Below are 21,608 nucleotides of genomic sequence, written 5' to 3' on the forward strand. Positions count from 1 at the left end.
AGATCTCTTCTTGCATGTTTCTTCAGGCCTGCAAAGGGCAGCTCACACACTCCAGCAGCCCTTCAGCTGCCTGCCATACCGACTGTGGGAGCTCCGTGAGCGCCTAATGCTCAGCTGATGGCACTGCAAAACCCATGCTTAGATTTGGGCTCCTCCTTTTCCCTCCGAAGCCCTTCGTTGTAAGAGCTAGTTTCAGGAAGGTGGCTGTGCAGAGCTCCAGCAGAGCGGTGGGGACAGAGACAACCCGCCCCACTCTGCAACACAGCTACCCCTCGCAGCCACTGCGCACTCATGCCCACCGAAAGCAAGAACAGGAGTTTTCCAGGGTAAGGATGGAGAAAAGCAGCTTGGGATCTGGCCTGTCGTAATAGCTGCTGTTACAGGATCCTCAGCAGCAATCGTTGTTATTGAGAAGGATGGAGATCGTTCTCTAGCATTTCTTTCTGCCTCAGCCAAATACTTGCTGTTAACTGCTTTTTTAGAGATTTTTTGTTAAACTAAATAAATCATTGAGTATAGACCCTCTACACATACTAATTTATATGCAGCCCTTTGTTGAAGATAAGGCCTTTGTTTCTGCCACCAATGCTTCTTCACTACATTAATGACAAATCACCCAGCATATTCTTTTCCATAAGACATTTATATCTATATTGTCCTACAAATCTTAAGACAAGTCCCTCTCTCAAGTACCTTTGGTCAGCTGCATCCTTTTTTTAAAAAAATGATTCTTGCTTTCTTTGCAAGATGATAATTTTACAGTGGCTTGGAGCAATGGTTGCAGGAGATATGCAATGCAATCCTAAGATTGTAAAACAACAAAAATGGGATAACTGAGCAGAGTTGAAAGTTATATCTGTACTGATTGTATGCAGTTCCCTTCTGTAGAAGAAATTCCTCACGTCTGCTGGGCACCTGGGTTAGCTAAGCCAAGCCTGCAAGCCTCCACCACACTCACCTACCAAAACTCCACAGTGTGTCCAAGCCCAAAAGGGCTATCCTTCACATTACGTTCCAGGATTAACACTCCTAGCACGCAGCACAGCAGTACCCATATCCTAGAGCACAGAAAGGTCTTGTACACCCGACTTTCAGTCCATGGCCTGGCACACATGCAGGAGCTATCACATTTTGTGCATCCAGGCTCTGAGCACAAGCTTCCAGAGCCTGCTGCCTGCCTCCCATCACCAATATCCCCAAGATTATCCCTGGGGTATCAGTGACCTAAATACACTGGTTTGGATTTGAAAGTTGCTTTTGTTTTTAATGTCGCTGAGTCTCTAAAACCAGCACGCGTAACAAACTGCCTATTTCCAAGCAGCGGTTTGTGTAATTTTGCTCCCCACCCCCAGAGATGTTGCCTGCCATTCATTTAATGGGCTCAGTTTCACTGGGAAGTGCCTGGAGGAACCTCTTAGCTCCCTAATTAGCAACAGAAGGGGCCAGTCCTTGCCGGAGGTAGCAGTGAAACATTTTGTGAGGTCTTCCGACAATAAGGGAGACAGAGAAGGGGCCATTTCCAGCTGGGAAAACAGTAACTTCTCTTCAGCATACAGTGCAGAGCAGAGGACTAAAGAGATGTTAGGGGGGAAGGTATATTCAGCAATGAGAATGGGCTTTCTGCGCAAGAAAGGAGCATTTGTGGAGGGGGAGGAAGAGGTTGGAGAGATTGTCCTGGGCTCTGCCAAGCTGTTCACTGCTCCTGCAATCCGACTTTTATGTAATATACCATGGAGCAGCACAGAGGCCTCATGGACTGGCTACCGGTGAGGGCAGGAGCAAGGTGTTGCTGCCGTCTGCTCTCAGATGTTTGAGCTGGCTCTTGTTAGTAAGATTGAGGAATTAACAGCTTGGAGGTGCTTAGGAGCTCAGTGTTTCCTCCAGGGACGGGATCAGCTGAGGCTGAGCACAGAGCCTGCCATTCAGTGCCAGAGTCGACTTTGGTACCAAACAAATCTCCCACCAACCAGCTGAATGTCCTGAGACCTCACTGGAAAGGTGAAAACTTTGCTTGTCCATTGCAAGTAGGGCGATGTGCTGGGGGCTTTCCCTTAACCCCAAGGACACAGCCACACGTGGTAAGATCTCCAGTTTTCCCCATCTAATCCCATCTCTGGGCATGGCTTTTTTCATACAATACCAGTTGGAAAGAGTTGCATGTGCATGGACAGTCCCAGCTTGGACCTGTTGGACCACGGGGACCATTTTCCTTCAGAAGTCATGCAGGGAAATACAGCATTCAGTGTCTTTGGCCTGTAGGAGCAAAGATCCGGCATAACACATGAAATCCTTGTTAGCCTTAGGACCTTCCTTAAAAGCAAAGGAAGAACATAACGTTCAAAGACAGAGTGATGCCATGGGGCAAGCATGGGTTTCGGGAACCTGGAAGAGCACAGGAGAGATCTGAAGCTTCCAGTTGTCCTGCCCTGCAACATCACTGGCCAGCAGCTCACTGGTAGTGGCCACCGACCAGAAAAAAAGAAGAGAGCTGGTCCCTGGTATAAGTCAGGAGACCATATTCACAAAGATCCCCTGTTAATGAGCACCATTTGCTTTCTAGTAATGCTTAAGACAGTGAACCTGATCTTGTGCATGCAAAAGGAAAATTACGCAGCAATGCCTTCATGCTGTAAGATGATGGCTTGATGATCTTAAAAGGTCTTTTCCAACCTCAACAATTCCATGAATCTATGATTCTGTGAAGGGCAGTGCATTACAGTTGGGGCCATAAATCCCAGCAAGGGCCTTGCAACGGCTCCAAAGGTCAGAATAATCATTTCCAAGTTGCCACAGCATCTCAAGCTATAAAAGAGCTGCGTTCAAAGGTTTTGTGCTCCATTCTTACCCCTGTTCAATAGCCCATTTCATAATGAGAAGTCACCAGCTTTCCTCCCTGTGTTTCAGGTTTCAGTATTAATGGCATTGATGAGGCTTGGATTGTGATTACGTGAAACTGGCAACGAGAAACACATAAAGTCCAAAATAGAAAAAAGCCCAAATACACACAAAAAAAGTGTTATTACTGGTGCTGCGAGCTCCTCTTTCCCACAAGAGGGCACCCAGTGTTTGCAGAACTACTGCTTGGCCTTTGGGTGCTTTCTCCAGCCAGCAGGTCACACTGTACCAGCAGTAGCGAACGGGTCTGGGAGAGCTGGCAGGTTGTGTTGTGTTTGGCTCCTCCTGCTTGTATCCAGCTGTTAAACCAGCTGAAAAAATACATTACGGTAACATTTCCATGTCTGTATTTTCTATCATTGCTGCAGGGGTGTTCCTGCAGATCAGTGACAAGAGCAAGAGAAAAGCATAGGAAACAAGCTTTCTGTTAGTATGTGATTTGTGCAATGGGAACATATGAAATCCCTTTATAAAATGATGCCTGTCGCACAGGGACTGTGGGAAGTTTAGACATTTGGAAGTTTAGACAGAGGTGCAATAGTGAGATTCAGTGTATCAAATTTTATTCTCTCTCCTTTTGGGTTGGTTTGTGTTTTTTTTTCCCATGCCAGAGTAGCAGCTGAACCAGCAAAAGCACAGCACTGGGACAGAGGCAGAATTTTTCTAATAGTGCTCCGAAGGGGCTTTTTAAAAATGGGTTTGCTAAGACGTCTGTCATTAAGAATAAGGGATCCTGCCCCAATGCAGGGAGATGCTCCTGAGACATTTTTGCAGGTCCTTTCCTGTGGGATTCCCCTTTCCCATTTATGAGACATGCATCAAAATCTCGTGGCAGGCAGCCTTGCTGTCTCCCAGCAAGCAGTTTCTGCCTGAATTTGTGCATTTTGGCCTCGAGAGGTTGTAAGAGAGGAGGGGAAAAACCCCTTGCTTTCCCACTGCTGCTGCATCCCAGGACGGAATTTCCTCTGGGAACCCTTTGATCTCTGCTCACCAGCACTCACACAAAAACTCCTGCACATCCCTGCATTTCAGTAGATGGGATCCTGGCATCCAGCCTGTTCCAGATTTATCGGGGGTGAAGGTGGTGGGTGAGGTGTTGCCTTTTAGCCCCAGGGTATTAGTGGCCTTGGTGTGTCACCTTGTATCTTAAGTAAAAGCCATTCTGACTTTCCCAAGCTTTTTATACAGAAAGCAGCAACTTCTGTCTTTTCTTTGTAGCTGTAACTAGCTCTGCTGGCCTCTTCTCCCACATTCCTGGTATAGATAAATTCACTCACAGCTGTTTTAAGCCAGTCCTTCCTCCCACCAGCCTTTATGCTTTTTCCCCAGTGCTAAGTAAGAAACAGAAGTTCCTCGAGGTCTCTTTTGTCTACTGACGACATCACAGCCTGCAGTACCTCAACCTGGCTCTTTACAGGGTCCTCAGCTACCTTCCACATGGGTTGTAGTTCTTTCCCCTTGTTGCTAATAATTCCCTTGTCTGCTGACTATAGTCCCCTCTGCAATCAGGGATATCATCTTCCAAGAGGCCTCAAAAGAGCTGGCTTTTGTTTGGGAAATAGAACCTTAAAGCTAAGTAATCCCAGACGGATGTAACCAGAAATAGCTGTGGTGTAGCAATAAACTGAACTTTGACCAAATGAAGGATTTACAAGCTTTTCTTCCTGATGACTCTTTTGTGATGGCACAGTGGCTGCATATGAAGTCACGGTATGAGACCTAACCATCACAGAGCTCACTGGTGATGGTACTTCGCTTAGGAGCGTTGCATGGAGATAGGAATCATTTTCTCTCACAGTAAGATGTAGTTATTCCTGGACTGAAGCACAGCAAGGACACCAATTTAGGAAAGAGAAGCCTTTACCTAGTAAGATTTTACTAACCTTGAAGGAAATGAAGTCTAAAAATGAGCTAAAACAAAGCATTGATTTCTGTGGAAAATGAAAAGCAACTTTTTCCTTTTTTGTTTGGGCTGCTGCCGATCACAGGTGCACACTGGAATAGAGCCACAACGATGCACAGGTCAAGAAGTGACACATGGAGGTCAGCTCATCGCAGCTTCTGCTCACGAGCAGGTTCAGGTAGATCAGGTTGCTCAGTGCCTTGTCTCCTGTCAAATTTTGATTGCCTCTAAGGTGGAGATCCCACATCCTCTACTGGGCCCCTTGTCCCAGTGTCCATGGTGAACTAATTTTTCCTCACATCTAACCAGAATTTCCCTTCTTGCAATTTGCGTCCATTGCCTTTTGTTCTGGTCCATTTTTCCTACACTCTCCACTAGGTAGATGCAGACAGCAGTAAGACCCCACCCCTTTGCCTTCTCTCCTCCAGGCTGAACAAGCCCAGTCTCTCTCTGTCTCTCCTGGTACACCACATGGCCTCCAGCCCCCCCAGCAGCCTGGTGGCCCTGACCACCGAGGGGGGCAGCCTCAACTCCCAGCCCTTCCTCTGCCAGCAAGGCCAGCACTGGACATGGCACTCCAGATGTGGCCCCACAAGTGCTGAAGAGAGCGAAGGATCACCTCGCCCAGCCTGCTGGCTAACAGCTTGCTATCTAGCCCTGTACGCACCGGCCTTTGCTGCACCTTGTTTGGCTCAGGCTCAGCTGAGGACCTCAGGCCAGGCTCTGCAGAGCTGCTTTCTGTGCATCCTGGCGCCCAGCTGTGCTGATGCACGGAGCTGTTCCCTCCCCGTGCAGGGGCCTGGCACTTGTCACTTGATGCACACTTAATTTGCAAGCGCACGACTTTTAGGCAATAGGTGGCACTGACGGTTGATGGTAGCTTGCATTGTCACCAGGCGCGTGCTCGCAGCGGCAAGAGACCGCCCGCAGAGGAGACACTGTGCTGTTTCGAGGGGAGCAGTGGCTAGGCGAGGAGGACGCGGAAGTGTGGCCCGGAGGAGATAGCTCCAACACGCCCTGGTGAGATCTCTTTTGGCACAGGGCGAGCAGGGCACTCTAACCAGGGGGGTCCCCAGGGTTGGGGCAGGAGAAAGGCCCGGTGGGGTCCACCAGGCCATCGGTGGGTGGGAGCATGCAGCTGAGCTTTCCTGAGCATGGGTAGGAGGAGGTTTTATAAGACTGAGCCTTGTTCTGTGCCACTCAGAGAGCTGTTTCTGGGACATGCTTGCTTTGTTAGCAGTGCCGAGTTTGTGCTGTTGCCGTGCTAACTGGTTTCGTGCCTCTGACTCACTAAACTCCAGGATGTAAGTGCAGGGGGTTGTTATTACTTGTTGCATAAGCTACTCAGCCTCCAGGGAGGTGGAGGCTGACACTGTTTGCTCTTAGGAGCTCTTGGTCTTCTTTGTCTGGGAGTGGTTTCAGGAGATACTTCCTTAAAAATCACATAGACTGTCTCAGAGATCAATTACCCAATTGCCTTCACTACTGCTGGGGTGTCCAGTACAGGCACTGTGTTCTGCATCACAGGTAGCAGTGGGAAAGGGTACTAGGCAACAGGAAACACCCAGTGGACTTGGTTTTTCATGGAGTTTCCTGTCCTTTTTAATTTTTTTTTTGTCTCAAGGCATCGTAATTATGACACCAAACAGCTCCCTCATCTAGCTGCAGAGTAACAAGACTTTCTCTGTTGCTTCTAACTTTTTGGTAGATTTTAGATTCTGCTTTTCTTGCAAGAGAATCTACCAGGCTAAAAGAGAACCAACGAGGATGTTTCCTTTTTCTTGCGGGCAGATGAGACCTAAAAGCTTGGTATCCAGTCAGGAGTAGTTGGAAGTAGCAAAGGTACAGCAGCTCACTGAACCTGAACAGGGAAGGGTCCCACAAGCTGCTCCTCATGCCAGCCCTGGGCAGGATGAGTACCACGTGGCTGGCAGCAGAGTAACCCTTGAGCTTGGAAGTCCCCTGCCAAGGCTGGGGCACCTATCGCTACACAGCTGCCAAAATAAACTATTTACTTGCTGAAGTAACACAGCCCTCTGTAGGATGAAACACCGCAAGGACACCTACCCAGTTGTTCAGTGCCTTTTATCTGAATTGCTGAAGGCAATGTGACAAACTACGAGAAACACTGCTGGAGAGTGAACAGTTGTGATGGCAAGCAAGTCAGCTGCAGCCAGATGAACCTAATTCCACGTGTACAGCTGCTGAGTACACTATCCATGAGCTAGGATAGTACCACTCAGAAAACACTTCTGCCAGGCTGGACCAGAAGGTCTGCTGATCACAGCCCTCTGTAGGATGACCCAAGGACACCTACCCATCAGTGCATCTAATTGTGCTGAGCGGGAATATTATGGTGACAAACTATCCAGCTAAAACACAGCCCATGTCTCTGTTGCCAGCAGCTGAACAGCTTGTGATCCCATGCTGCGCGGTAATGGTGCTGGCAGGGGATGTTCCTTACACCATCCCCAAGGGATGGTACCATTCAGACAACACTATCAGACCAAGAATCTTTCCCACCCCACCCCCACCCCCATTTTCTAGGGATGGCACCTTGTCCTGGATCAGGTAAGTGAATAGCTGCTCTGTGCTGAGGAGTTCACTTTTTATTAGCACCTGGGTGGGGGCACTGCATAGTCCCTTCCATACCCTGTATGACAAAAAATCTTCATTCACAGTCTTTCTTTGAGCCCCCTGCAATAGCCCCAGACAGCTCTGCTAATCCCCAAGGGAAGCTGGAGAGCTTGAGGCACAGGTCAGGGGATGGGAAGGGACACTACATTTTGGACTGATTGCTGAGTGGGTTTGAACGGTTTTAAAACATTGCTGTCTGTCTGTTAATCCAGCTCTGGCGCCTTAGCTCCTACACCTCAAGAAAGTCGGAAACTTTGCTGTCTAGGTAAGAAAAAGAGGCACCAGACAGACAAGTTGAGACCTTTACCTATGGACAGCTATGGTGGAGAGGGCTAGCGTTGCCCTAAAAGATGACTGAATCTGTAGGGGAGCTATGTATGTAGCACAGTCAAGGGGCATTGTCCTAGCACATCCAGCTGTCTCCAGCAGCTGAAAACTCTTTGTCTCTGCTCTCCTCATGCCCACTCTGTGCAGTTGTATATGCACTGTAGCTTGTCCATCCAGGTGCTACTATCCCCATTCACTACAGTACCTGCCATAAAACAGATAGAGCCAGATCCCTAACTGAATCCATGACTTACCCAGGGGCACAACCTGGTTCGATAAGGAGAGGGACAGATGAAGCCTTGTGATTTAACAAGTCCTGATCAGCAAAGGCTTAAGGTCCCTAAGAAACACTGGTAGATGTAACCCCTGCCACAAATCCTGCCTTGCGATCTTCAAAAATAACAGAAACACCCAGCCCCTGCTGACTGCATGGGGTTTGTTACTCACGTCCAACCAATGTGACTACAAGCCTCAGCATAGTCCCTTTACCCTTGACACTTCTGTTGGGCGCAAACAATTTTATGCCTCCCAGGTCATTCGAATGTTCTCAGAGAGGAATGCAGTCCTGGTCCCTGTGGCGCTCCTGGGCGTTGGAGGGATGCTGGTTTACTGGCTGAGGTCTAGACACAAGATCAAGACTATTGAAATGGGCAATGGATGGTGGGCTCAGATGAAAGACCTCTAAAAGGGAAAGAAGATGAAAGTATCTGTCCCTTCCTAAACGATGAAACATCTGACAAAGAAATTGAGGTGCCCGTGCCTGGGAGGTAAGGAGGGGCAGAAAGCTGCGAGGTGGAGCCAGTTCATCACCCACCTTACTGCTTTGAGGTGATGCCTTGGGGGCAATAGCCAGCGCAGGTCCGTTAGATGATGCTCTGGCTCACTGCCCTTTATGAATGGGATTTGAGCTCAGATTCACTGCAATGTCTTTACGCTTTCTGAGACCACAGACTCTCAATGCAACCTGGGGCTGCTCCTGCAGAAAGGCCATGCTTTGAGCAGCAGAATTTGACAGCAGGTCTGCAGTGGTGGAATGGGGTGGGAGGGCACCGGGATAGCAAAGGCACCAGTAGGGCAGGACTGAGGGGCTTCCGCAGAGGACAGGGTTGGAAGGGTGAAGAAGGATGGGGTCCTTCCTTCTGTCCCTACAAGCCTGTCACTAATTATCTGGCCAACTAGCAGTCGGTAGCACAGGCTGAGCTGCTTATTCTTCTCTCAGCTGGCAGTGCTGGCAAGTTCCTAGTGCCCAAAACCCTAAAGCGAGTAGCAGTAAGGCAAGCGTAGAACCCACTACTCCTGGGTGCCCTAGGGGAACTGCTAACCTGTAGAGAAATATATTCTCCATATAAATGATTCAGGAAGTTATACAGAGTATGGCACTGCTTCAGGAGGGCTTGTGGTGTCCCAGAGAGAGACACAGAAGCCGGTGGAGCCAGGAGAGCCTGTTCATGCCTGCCTTAGCATAGGGCACATGCAGGCATCTGGCCAGCCTTGCAAGAGCTCCTGTCCGCAGGACCTGCATCGCCGCCTGGAGCAGGCCCGCTACACACCGCAGCTGGAAGGGGCTGCCTTCCGCTACGGCTTCACCTCCAGCTACCTGCAGAAGGTGGTGGCCTACTGGAGGAACCCGTTTGACCGACGCAAGCAAGTGGAAATCCTGAACAAATATCCCCATTTCCGAACCACCATTGAAGGTGAGGGGGTCTCTGTGGCTTGAGCAGGTCTCACTCTGAAATGCACAGAGAGAATGGGGGGCTTTAAGAGGTTACTCTATTAAGACAACAGTGTGCATAACAGCTTAATGAAGGATCAGTAGTGGAGGCTATGTTATTAGTAACCCTCTATAGATTAAGATCATTGCACAGTGGTGATAAGATTAGATCTGCTTGAAGATGGGCTTCATCTGGCTCTGAACCTGCACTAAATAACAACGAGGTTTTCTTCTGCTATTGCCTTGAAGCCACCTTTGAAAACTGTAAAATTTACCCGGCCCTGAGGTTGGAATATCCACCACCACCACCCAGTTTAGCCAGGTGTGGTTAGCCAGACTTTAGATAAGTGATCTGCAGGTTAAACTTATATCCTGCGCTTACTTTTTCCATGTTTTCTCTTTTTATCACCCACACATTTTTGTAATTTAGTCATGTTTTTGCACGTGTCTTAGTTGCATTATGCTATTCATTGAAGTGCAGCTGTACTTATATACTGTGATAAGACCAATTTCTCAGGAGGTGGATGCTCAGTCTCCTGTGACCCAGTAACTGGGACTGGGATCAATACCTCTGTCTGTAAGTAAAGATGAGACACAGGTAAAAATACCAGGCATGTCCTTTCAGCTAGGCATCTTCTTGCCATGGGTTGATTGTGTACCTCTGCTGTGAATGCTAATCACAGTTTTGCCACCCTCCTTCTTCAGAGTTGGAACAGAAACTGTGATGGAACTAAGGCTTTAATTTATCTGTCTGGATGTGTGGCAGGGATTGATATCCATTTTTATCCACGTGAAGCCCTCCTATGTCCCTCACAGTTGAGCTGTTCAACCTCTGCTGATGGTCCACGGCTGGCCTGGCTCCTTCTACGAGTTCTACAAGACCATCGCTCTACTCACAGAGCCAGCTGAGCATGCCTGAATGAGGGTGACATGGTGTTTGAGGTCATCTGCCCATCCATCCCAGGATATGGCTTCTCTGAGGCACCACACCAGAAAGGTGAGCGATGAAAGGCGCTGTTGGAATTGCCAGGTTCTTGGAGCCTCAGTCATCCCTGGCCCTCACCAGGGAATGCAGTTTGTGAATGCAATGCTTGGCTCTGCACTAACACCCATGTGGCTGAGGCTCTGGGGCTGGCTGTGGAGATCTGGAAGGTAATGGTAGCTGGAAACCAGGTCTGCTTTCACTTTATCCACTTTATCCACTTTCCACTGAATTTCCATCTTGTGTTCACTGTATTGCCAAGGAGCAAGCAGAGCAGCATAGCACACTGTGCCTTTACACAGCAGCATAAACATGTGCCTCTGTCAGACCATGATCTTTGGCCAGGGATGATACACCAAGACAAACAGGTTTCCTCTGTTTCTCTTTACCTACAGGCTTTGACAGCAAAGCAACTGCTCGGAAATTTCATAAGCTGATGAATAGATTGGGCTCCAAAGAATACTACCTACAGGAGAAGACTGGGGATCTCTTATTACCACAAACATGGCCAGATGCTGCCACAGTGAGTAGCAAAGGGAATCAGTGCAGAGAAGTTTTCTCCAGTTCTTACCTACCTTCTGGCTCCACGGTCCGGGTCCTGCCTTCTGTTTGCCCTGCCTCTCATCGCCTTCTGCTTTGTTTTCTCCAGGGGTATCCCCACCCCTGTGCATTCAGTCATATTCACGTGCTTTGCATTGACAGTGGTATTTGCATTCTCACGCTTTCTAAATTCATAGAATCATAGAAGCATTTAGGTTGGAAAAGACCTTGAAGATCATTGAGTCCAACCATAAACCTAACACTGCCAAGTCCACTGCTAAACCAGGTCCCTAAGTGCCACATCTACACACCTTTTAAATACCTCTACCACTTCCCTGGGCAGCCTGTTCCAATGCTTGACAACCTTTTAGTGAAGAAATTTTTCCTGATATCCCATCTGAACCTCCCCTGGCACGACTTGAGGCATTTCCTCTCATCCTCTCACTTGTTACCTGGGAAAAAGTGACCAACACCCACCTTGTTACAACCTCCTTTCCTGTAGTTTAGAGAGCAAGAAGGTCTCCCCCAAGCCCCCTTTCCTCCAGACTAAACAAGCCCAGTTGCCTCAGCTGTTTCTCATAGGACTTGTTCTCTAGACCCTTCACCAGCTCCGTTGCTCTTCTTTTGGACACATCTTTCTTGTAGTGAGAGGCCCAAAACCGAACACAGTATTCGAGGTGCAGCCACACCAGTGCTGGGTACAGCATCACTGCCCTTGTCCTGCTGGCCACGCAATTTCTGACACAAGCCAGGATGCTGTTGGCCTCCCTTATCTAGGGAAGAGTTGTACAGAGAAAAATGGAGTGCTGTTTGGCTTCTCTTTCACTAGGCATGGAAGTAAGCTCTGCTGCATTTTGATTGAGACCTCAAGGATCATCATTCTAAATCAGGAAGGAGATAAATTTAAAATTGGCAGGGAGAAAAGGAAGGAGCTCAGCCTTTCAGCAGCTGATCAGTACCACGAAGTATAGGACTTTCCTGGATGGAGATGGCACCAGCTGTACCATTTTTAACTCTCCCAAATTTTTTTGGAAATCACGATAAATGTGAAGGGCTTATGTATTTGGCTTAGTGAAATGCTTCTATTACAGCTCCCGTCAGACTTATTTTCTAGAAAATTTGGAAACAGAAAATGGCTTGATTTAACCTTCTATTCATTAACTTGATTTCAGATCTGTGAATCTTATCTTCGCTGGCAGAGAAGGTTTGAGAAGGATGATTTCCGTGATGCTTGGGGCTTATATACCATGCTCATAGGCTTTACTAGGGAAGATGTTCGACGTATGTATCCTTTCATCCAGAAGAATATACATGAACTATTGCGAGAGTCTGGATACTTACACATCCAAGCCACCAAACCAGACACTGCAGGGTAATGAACCTTCTCTATATCACTATGAACTTTGTATACTGACACTGCTTAAGGCGTATAAACACATAGTTGAACAAAGCCAACCATGTTTGAGAAGCAATGAATTCTGGTGACTGAATGCAAGACATGGGGACAAGAGCTGTGTAAAAAGGAAGTGAAAAGGAACCGCTTAAAAAAAGACGGAGACTACAAAAATATCACTTTTCAAGGTCTGTTAAATGGCATACCACTTCTCTACGGCAAAGAAACCCTTTGCAAAAAGCCTCTTAAAGTAAAGCACAGGACCCTGACACTTGAAGCTTCTAGAAATAAATGGGTGAAAACAAGAAAAATACCATAAGCAAGTGCAATGTGAAACTTGCAGAAAGGTAGACACAGCCATAATACCTGAAGCCAGAAGCATGATGTAGTGGGACCAGTAGATAAGGAGTCTGAAGAAAGGTATGGCCATCTCAGAAAAGTTACATGATTTATTTGTATAATATTATCAAAGATTATGGGGTATTCTTTTATTGATTAAACCCTCATCAGAAAGACAGCAGAGCTGTCTCAGACTGGCATCAGGTACGGAGACCATAGAAGGATTAGCACCCCATCCTGGCATTTTAACTGGAAAAGAGGAAACTCAAAAGTGAAACGTCAGCTAATGCCTAGTCTGTTGCTTGAACTGATTGCAATATCAGAGAAATAAAAGGAGACAAACCAGATACCAGGTTGGGTTTTTTGGGTTTTCTTTTCAAAAGCCAAACAATGAAGACAGCCCCCAGAAAAACAAAGACCAGTATGTCTAGTGTCTGATCAGAAAACTAGCAGCAGAAAATGTTTTTAAAAGAGAGAATTCATTTACAGGTGATAATATCACAGGGAAATCATGCTTCAAATATCAGAGCTCTGGCAGGATCAAGAAGCTGTGGATCTAGTAATGGAACATATTTAATTTCCAAGAAAAAGTTTTGTTGAGGTTCCTTCCCCCAGTGTTCTTAAAGACATTAAACTGCCTTAAGAAAAAGATTAAGTTCATGGCTTAATAACTAGTTTAACATGAGAATTCATGAATATAAATAAGTAAGCAAGTTCTAGGGGAGAGAGAGTATCACAAAAATCTGTGCTGGCACCCGTACCTTTCAATATGATCTTAATTTCTCTACAGATAAAAGTGAATGGTTAAGTGAAAAATCTGACACCTATCCAGGGTTTGTTTAATCTAAAGATAGAAATGGTTTTGTGTAACTCTCTGCAGTTAAGTGACTGGTTGATTAAACTGGCCAATAAAAACTGATGTCAACAAAGTCCAAAGCAATTTAAGCAGAGGAAGAAATCCACAATGGGCTCTAGTTTGGTTGCTGCTATGTGAGAGAATCCAAGAGTCAAGGACAGTGCTTTGAAACGTCAGCCAGCTCAGACTTTAAGAGAATCTTACAAACTCTTAAAGAAAGCAAAAAAGAGAGTAAGACAAAACACTAAATCCATGATATTTAGAATCTGTTCCACCCCTGTTTTCATTAATATATTTTATAATCAAAAGAATACAAGAAGGGGAGAAAAAGAACCCAAAGTGACCAAGCAGCTTCCCTACAAGCACTGTACATAGTCTAGGACTCTTTAAACCTGGAAAAAAAGAAGAGCAGGGATTTTGTAGCACACTGTGAAAGGCAGAAAATAAATAGGTGGAAAAAAATACATATTCCTGCTTAGTCTCAAAAAATATCTATATTATCAGTTTAGTTCTCAATAGGCAGGTTTAAAAGCAAAGCTACAGTATTTTCACTCACCAGAAGCTGTGGTACCTAAGACTGTGTACAGGTTGAATCATTAGTAAGCTGCAAACAAGACTGGTATTTCTGAGCATCCAGTCCATGAAAGTTGAATACAGTGATTCGGAGACAGCTTTCAGCTCAGAAAATGCTCACCTCCAGAGGGTCATATGTTAGCTGGCACATTTTTAGCCTGCCCTACCTTTGCTGTGTCAAAGCATTTACATGACTTTGATGTTGTAGCAAATCACTTAGGCCTGGACAGCACAGGGAAAAACTGTTGTGCCAATGCACAATCTTACTTTGCATTAACTATTGTCCACTATTAAATTGAAATCACATTGTGCATCATCTTCTACGCAGTCATTCAGTGCTAAAGTCACACTAAATACACTTGAGAGTAGGCAACTTCTATGGATACTGTAAAACTACGCCTGGAGTGTGGTAGGGGGAATTTTCCCTAAGGCAAGCTCTACCACTGCTGAAGTAGATCCCCACCCGTTTACAGGTTAAAACACAGATATAATATGCTTGTGTAGTTATAATGTTTGTTAGCATTCGCCCAAAGGCTTGAGAGATTAGCAGATACTCCACAAACTCCACTGTTGTTTAAATTACATAGAAAGTGAACAGCACTCAGGGTCCCAGTTAGCCATCCTAAGCAGGACAGTGCTCCCAAACAGTTTATCTGAAATTTCTTTTCAGAGTGTAATCCGTTTTACATCTGAATTTGCTCTTTCTGCCACACATTACCAAGAAGCCCAGAGGATTTTCTTAACTCCTATTTTCTTTTGTTGTAGGAATTGCTCAACTTTTAGTGCTGTCAGTTATAGCCAAAATTCCATTGGGGTGAACTTTTCAAGAATAAAGTACTACCAGGGCTAGTAAAACGCACTCTTTACTGAATTCTCATAGAAAACTCTGAAGAATTGATGTAAGTCCAGTTTAACTCCCACTGAAGTATTTGCAATGCCAGGCAACTGCAATGGTTCTCTTCTTCTCTTGAATTAGGTTGTGGACTGAATGACTCCCCTTGTGGGCTTGCTGGCATATATATTGGAAAAATTCTCTACCTGGAGAGAAAATCATTTCTGCATAAAGATGATGGAGGCTTGGAAAGGTAAGAAACAGGTGCTCTTCCATGAGAGGACTCATTAAAAGAATGAGCAATGGTAACTAATGAGGAGGTAGGTAAAAGACTGGCCAAAGCTGAATTTTGGCATGAAAGGTTACACATGACAAGTAGTAGTGTAAACTTACAGCAGACCGCCTGCAAACTACTGCTTAGGCACCTGGGCAGTTTTGCTGCTCTGGGCATCATGGGTGCCAATTAATTTGCTGCTTGAAAACAAGTGGAGAACAAGAACAACTGTTCTTCAGGGCATGAGCCCAATATAGCGTATTGAGAAACAGCTTCCAATGAAACGTCTTCATCTTTTTCTATCAATAGCAAATACACTCTTGATGAGCTTTTGGCCAATGTGATGATTTATTGCGTGACATCCTCCATTGTGTCCTCAATGCGATTCTACAAGGAGAACATCTCAAGGACCCTGGTCTAACAGGTGATGCCAGGTAATGAAGTGGTAGGTGTAAGAAAGATTTGCAAATGAGATTGAACACGTTTGCCTGTATAAACATTTAGATTACTTTAAAACAGCAAACTTAAGTTGTTAAAAAAAATAATCTAAGTTCTTATTTTCTTTTGATAAAAATAGTTGAGTCATTTTTCTTTTGAACCTGTAATTCACACAAAGTAGCTTGTAGCCAAGACAATGCAGCGGACATATCAAACTATATTCAGTCTTGTGTTCAAACTACAGGTCTATATACTTAGTCACCAAACAAATGTGATCTCTGGCTCAGTTCAGTTAAAACAAAACAGAAAATCAGGAGCATTTCCAAGAGAGAGGTTTTAAACTGAATTAGGAAGCATACGGCTTAGTGGTGGGATAAAACTAACGACTACAAGTGTTAAGCACAAACTTGGGGAAGCAATTTGGAGAGCAGTACCTTCTAACAAACCAAGCACCTTCTAACAGCCACTGACTTTAAGATGACTATAAGAGAGGCTGACCAGAAAATGCTGCAGAACGGATTCCATGTGATTGATCACACAAACAAATAGAAGAGTCTTTTCCTTTGTAGACCGAGCCAGCTTACCTTTCCTCAACTCATTCGTTACGCTGGTACTATAAATTCTAAAGTAAACTTGAGCAGCTCATTTCTGACTGTCACAAAGAGGTGATGCGTCTTGCCATTTATCGCAAAACTGTAAAACAAGGTAAGTTTAAAAATAGGAAACGTTTCAAGATTGATTGAACCGTGTGCGAAGTTGGCTCTACTTTACGTTTTTGGGTATAATATTCTCATACTCAAGGAGACTCAAATACAAGCAAAGCTTTTCAGCAGAGTACAAACCACAAAATGTGTCGCTGCGGTGAAGCTCTGCCAGCTGACTGTGGCAATTACTAGAGTCAGGAGGTTTTTTATAGAATTTCCCCAGGACTTTTTTCAAAAAGGCACTTAGTTAATGTCCTCTAGGTTTGCAGTGTATGTTCCCACAGGGACTGCAGCTTTTTCCTCAGGAGCTAGTACATACACCACGGGTCTGGGCAAAGGAGGTCTTCAAGAACATCATCACTTACTCTTACATGCCACGTGGAGGGCATTTTGCTGCCTTGAGGAACCAAAGCTTCTGGCACAAGACATCATGCACTTTGTCAGAAAAGGTGGAACAGCTGTGAACATGCACTTTAGATACATATCTAGAACAGAAGCAAGTTGTTCTGCCACCAGCAGAACCTTTACTTTGAGGGATCAAATAAATCCAATGTAATCACATAGAGAAAACAACATTTCATTTTGATAATCATTACAGTACTAAAATTGTTAATGAAGCTCTAAAGCTTTTCTAAAGAATAAAAAGAAAAACCCCAAAATAAGCAACTTGTCTTCTTTCACTCCCGCACCGTATCATTGCTGCACTCATAGTTCAAGTGTAACAGAATACATGAACGGTTTACTGCAGTAACACTGTACTCTCATCTGGGGAAGAGAGTAGAAAGAAACAGCCCCTTGATCCTTAGATCCTTGAACGAAGGTTCTGTTTAAAAGCTTCTTTAAACACTCGAGTGCTAGCGTCTGAAATATGCATCACAAGCAGCTTTGGTGGAAGTGTAAAGGGTTTTGATCTCCTGAGACACAAAACTCCTACGTTCAAGTTATGTTTCATTCAAGAGACCAGGAATTACATATTTCAAGTGGGCAGCTGCACACAAGGCAGCTTTTTCATTCTAACAGGTTTTCCCCCTACGGCTAGCTTTAGCAGCTACTACACTATGTAAACAGATGTTTAATGGATAACAAGGCAGAGACAGCGTTCCTAGTGTGCTCCAAGCTCAAAAATACCAACTTAATTTCCTCTTCGTTCTTTATCATTCCATTCCAAATGGTAAAGTTAAAATATGGCACCAAGCGTAGCAGGTTACTTCAACCTTTACCCTCATTTTCAAGCGATTCTTTACCATCGTGCTCGTGCAATTTTTGCTAGCAAGAAGCTGCAAGCAACCTTGCTACCAGTAGGCTCGAGTTTCTCTTCAAATGGGATAGGGCTGTTTTGGAGCTGTTAAGCTCACTACATTACAGACACTTCTAAGTAGCTGACTGAAGGTTAAGTCCAGCAGACACCTAGTTTTGACACACTGTTCAAAGCTCTCAAGTGTTTCTCACCCTCCCTCCTTCTCCCATTCTGCACTAGACACCAGGCCAGAAGAAGGGCTCAAGTTCTGCTCCCAAGTAATACCTTCTGACTTTGAACAGGAGTTTGACAAGTAAAGATAGTGCTGAACTTGATCACACTCGCCTCACCGCCTCTTCACATTCATAAACATTGAAGAGTCTAAGACTTAGAAGTAAAAGCAAGCAAGAAACTAACTTTTATTGTTGTTGTCTTAAGTGAGAACAAGCTAGCATATTGGGGCAGGAGTCCTATGCAGGAGCGGGCTGGAAACTAATGGGAAAAACAGCTAGGTATTGTGAAGGAGAATAGGAAAGATAAACATGGTTATCTAGTGTTTAATAGGTGTCTGCATGCCTTGTAGAGATATATAGCTGTGCAACGGCATGAATGATTCCTTGCCTGAGCCTGGTGGCGCATACAGCTGCGGTTTGTGTCCGGGCTCAGAGATGTAAATAGGGGCTTCTCTGTTTTGGTGTAGTGTTTTCTCTTGCATAAAAAAAGAGTGGGACACGAAGGGAATGACCCCAGAGGTATGTTCAGGAGAAGGCACACTATTAGTTTCGAACTTTTTTTGACTGAACCAGTTTCTTGTTTTGGTTGTGCCCTTTCCCCACCTATGTATGAATGTTAATCCAAAAGAAGATGATACTGTTTACACTTTGAATGTCGATCATTGTCTTTTCTGTAGATGCTATATGTAGTAGGAGGCTATGATGGGAACGTGTCGCAGCGGTTCTTCTCTTATGTAGAGTAACAGCAGGGAAAGCATTAAAGAGTTAAATCACCTTGTTTTGGGTAGCAGTTAAGAATGTGAGTCAAAATTGCCACTTGCTTTTTGTTGTTGGTTCAAGGACATGGCTGTGAGGATTTGGATGGTATGTGCTGCGGAGGGATTTTAGTAGGCGCCCCATTGCAGCAACATGGTATCAAAATCTGAGAAAAATTTCAGTCTTTTTTGCATCATTCACTCAACTGGCAGTATATTGTTTGTTTTGCTATTACCTTGGTTGCTGTCATGTTTGCAAGGGCCCTGCAGAACATGGGCAAACCTGGTCCTAGCTGTTCAAAAACAAAAGGGGCAATTGTCAAATTGTACGGAACAGAGACAGGGGTTATTTTGACACTGATAATATGTCTCAGTTGGTTTTTTTATTGTTCTATTACTTATACCTTGTTTTTACTCGTGTCGGTTTCAAAGGTTCTTTTTGTGCAACAGAAGAAGGGGGAGATGCAGGAGCGGGCTGGAAACTTAGGACCATGCGTGGCAATCAGTTTGCTGAGGGGAATGTGCTCGAGCTTGTCTGGACAAGGATTAACATGATGAGGCGTGTTTGCAGAGCACAGGGGAGTGGGAGACGGATGGCGCCAAGGAAAGGTAACACCTTGCTGTTAATTGATGGCAGCTAACCACCAATCGGGGATTGCCTAGTATGCAAGGCTATAGCTTCAAGAACCAATCTGTTTCAACGCGCAGCTTCTGAAAGTGTATAAAACCTCGTGCTTCTGTACAATAAATTGACATTTGCTTGCATCAAGCTGCGTCCCGTCTCTTCATTCGCCGCAGTCCTACTTCCTCTGAAGAGGGTTAGAGCAGAAACCGCTTGCTTTTAGTTCTAACTGTATATCTAACTGACCGTCAAGGCTGTTGGGCTAAAGGTTAGTAAAAAAATAGGAAGACGTGCTTCCCCAACTTCCACAGGGCCAATCAATCTCTTTTTGTCACCAGTACAAGACCTCCCAATTACTCAGAAGTCCCACTCTTTGTTTGGATTATTAAGTAACTGAAATTGAGTTATAGAGAAGTCTAATTTTATATCAAATAGATAGGCAAACACTCGAGTACTCACTCAAGCCTGATCAGACTACAAAGGTCTCCTTTTACGGGTAAGAATGGCTATAGCCTTTTTAGTAAAGGCCAAGTGTATTAATAGTCATGTACATTACCCAGAGAGAGTCCCAAGCAATCAGCTAATTTAGTAATGGCCACATTAAAACTCAGGAGGGAAAAGTTTATCCAGTATTTGCCAGTTCAGCAAGTACACAGCAGGAAAGTTTTACTCCCAAACGCGCCAATTAGTCTCCTGTACAATAACTCAGGTCCCCAAAGAATCACTGTATCCTTTGTGCAGCTGTGTGCCTTAAAGGGTAATTGCTTTCAACAGCCATTCAGGAGATGAAAACAGATGGACACGGTTGAACTACAGGAAGGTAGTAGACACCCTGAATAAAGGATCCAGACAGACAAGAATACACAGTTGTATTTGATAAAGTATATCGCTTAAAGCGGCACCAAGGTTATTCGATATTCCATTAAAGTTCTACAGAGTGTGGGTCATTCGTGAAAGCCTTTGAGCGCCGCTGTGCTTGAAACCAGACATAGTCCTCCCAAGTAGAGGTCACATGCTGAGGAGCCGAGGCACTTCTGTTGATGTCTCCATCGCAGGACAAGTTAACAGCTAGTTTCCTCCCTCGAGTCGGCACTTTATAGTTGAGCTTGGGCCGGAACCAATCAACACCACAATCACGGTGTCCTTGGAGCATAACAACAGTGCCCATGACAGGGAGAGCCTTCAGCTCACTGAAGAACATCCGCAACAAAGAGTGAGTGAAAGAGCTTGCTTGAATTTGCTCAGCTTGCTTGAATTTGCGCGCCGTTGGTGGAGCAGGAGACTCCCCGGCCGCCCAGCGCTGTTTTGCTTACTTGTCGCTTGCTTTAATAAATCACATTTTCTAATTGGCCAGTCTCTGGCATTTCATTGGACAGGTAAACTCTAACAATACCTCTGTCACGACCGATTTCCCTCCAACAAAACGAACACGGTAATGCTGGGGAGAGGCAATACAGTTCACCCGACTTACACCCAAGCTGGTATTTCTCCTGCAGATGCCTGCTCTGTTTCAATCATGATTTCATGCCATCATACCTCAAAAGCATTATTCTCCGGAAGCCAAATCACGACCAAACACACGCAAAAACTACGCTGGCCTTAACGCCGAGCGGCTCTGCCTGCCGGTAGGCAAGCTGTAGCGCTCAGGGCTGTGCCCCCCGACCCCAGACAGCGCGGTGCCCCCCGAAAGCCGGGCTGCAGGCAGGAGCCGCCCCGGGGCCAGCAGCCACCGGCAGGCGGGCAGGAGCCCCCCTGCCTGCAGAGAAGGGCTGGGGCTCGGCCCGCTCAGCGCCTCGGGGGGCAGCCAGGGCAGGGGGAGCTGAGCCCCACCGGCCTGTGAATACGGAGCCTCTGGCGGGGGCCTGCGAGCTGCTGGAAGAAAACGGGCTGCTGAAGGGGTAAGGCTCAAGGACACCGGGGGTACAATCAACTCAGTGTGGTGGGGGAGATCCCGACCTCCTACTCAAATGGGACCCCCCCGAGAGAGAGTGAACCCCCCCGCCCGGGGAGCATGGGGAGGAAATTTAAAATGAACTCTACCTTTAAACTGCAGCGAGAAGGCAACTAACCCATAATTATCTCGTAGGTGTAGGCTTTGGGCAGAACTAACCAACTTCACTGTGTAAATAAGTATCGTGAGTAAAACTACGTGTGCAAGTTAGGAGGAGCGACCCCCCTTGCACCTGGCGTGCACCGCAATAAAACACCCGCTTTATAACTTACCCCGAGTTACAGAGTTTAATTCCGCACGTCAGACGGAATAAGCAGCCTTTTCACTAAGCAATTAGTTCTTCACCTACCATTTCCCCAGCTTGTTCCCTCGCCTGAATTCGCTCAGTATCGACCTGCAGTAAATA

At 45.7% G+C, this 21,608-nt stretch overlaps 1 pseudogene; it reads left to right on the top strand.

Annotated features, from left to right (window-relative positions):
* The first annotated feature begins 1,730 nt into the window (after nucleotides 1–1,730).
* LOC121082342 lies at nucleotides 1,731–17,049 on the top strand (annotated as a pseudogene).
* The last annotated feature ends 4,559 nt before the right edge of the window (nucleotides 17,050–21,608 follow it).

This window comes from Falco naumanni, unplaced genomic scaffold (assembly GCF_017639655.2).
Source record: "Falco naumanni isolate bFalNau1 unplaced genomic scaffold, bFalNau1.pat scaffold_74_arrow_pat_ctg1, whole genome shotgun sequence".
NCBI classification, from domain to species: Eukaryota; Metazoa; Chordata; class Aves; order Falconiformes; family Falconidae; genus Falco; species Falco naumanni.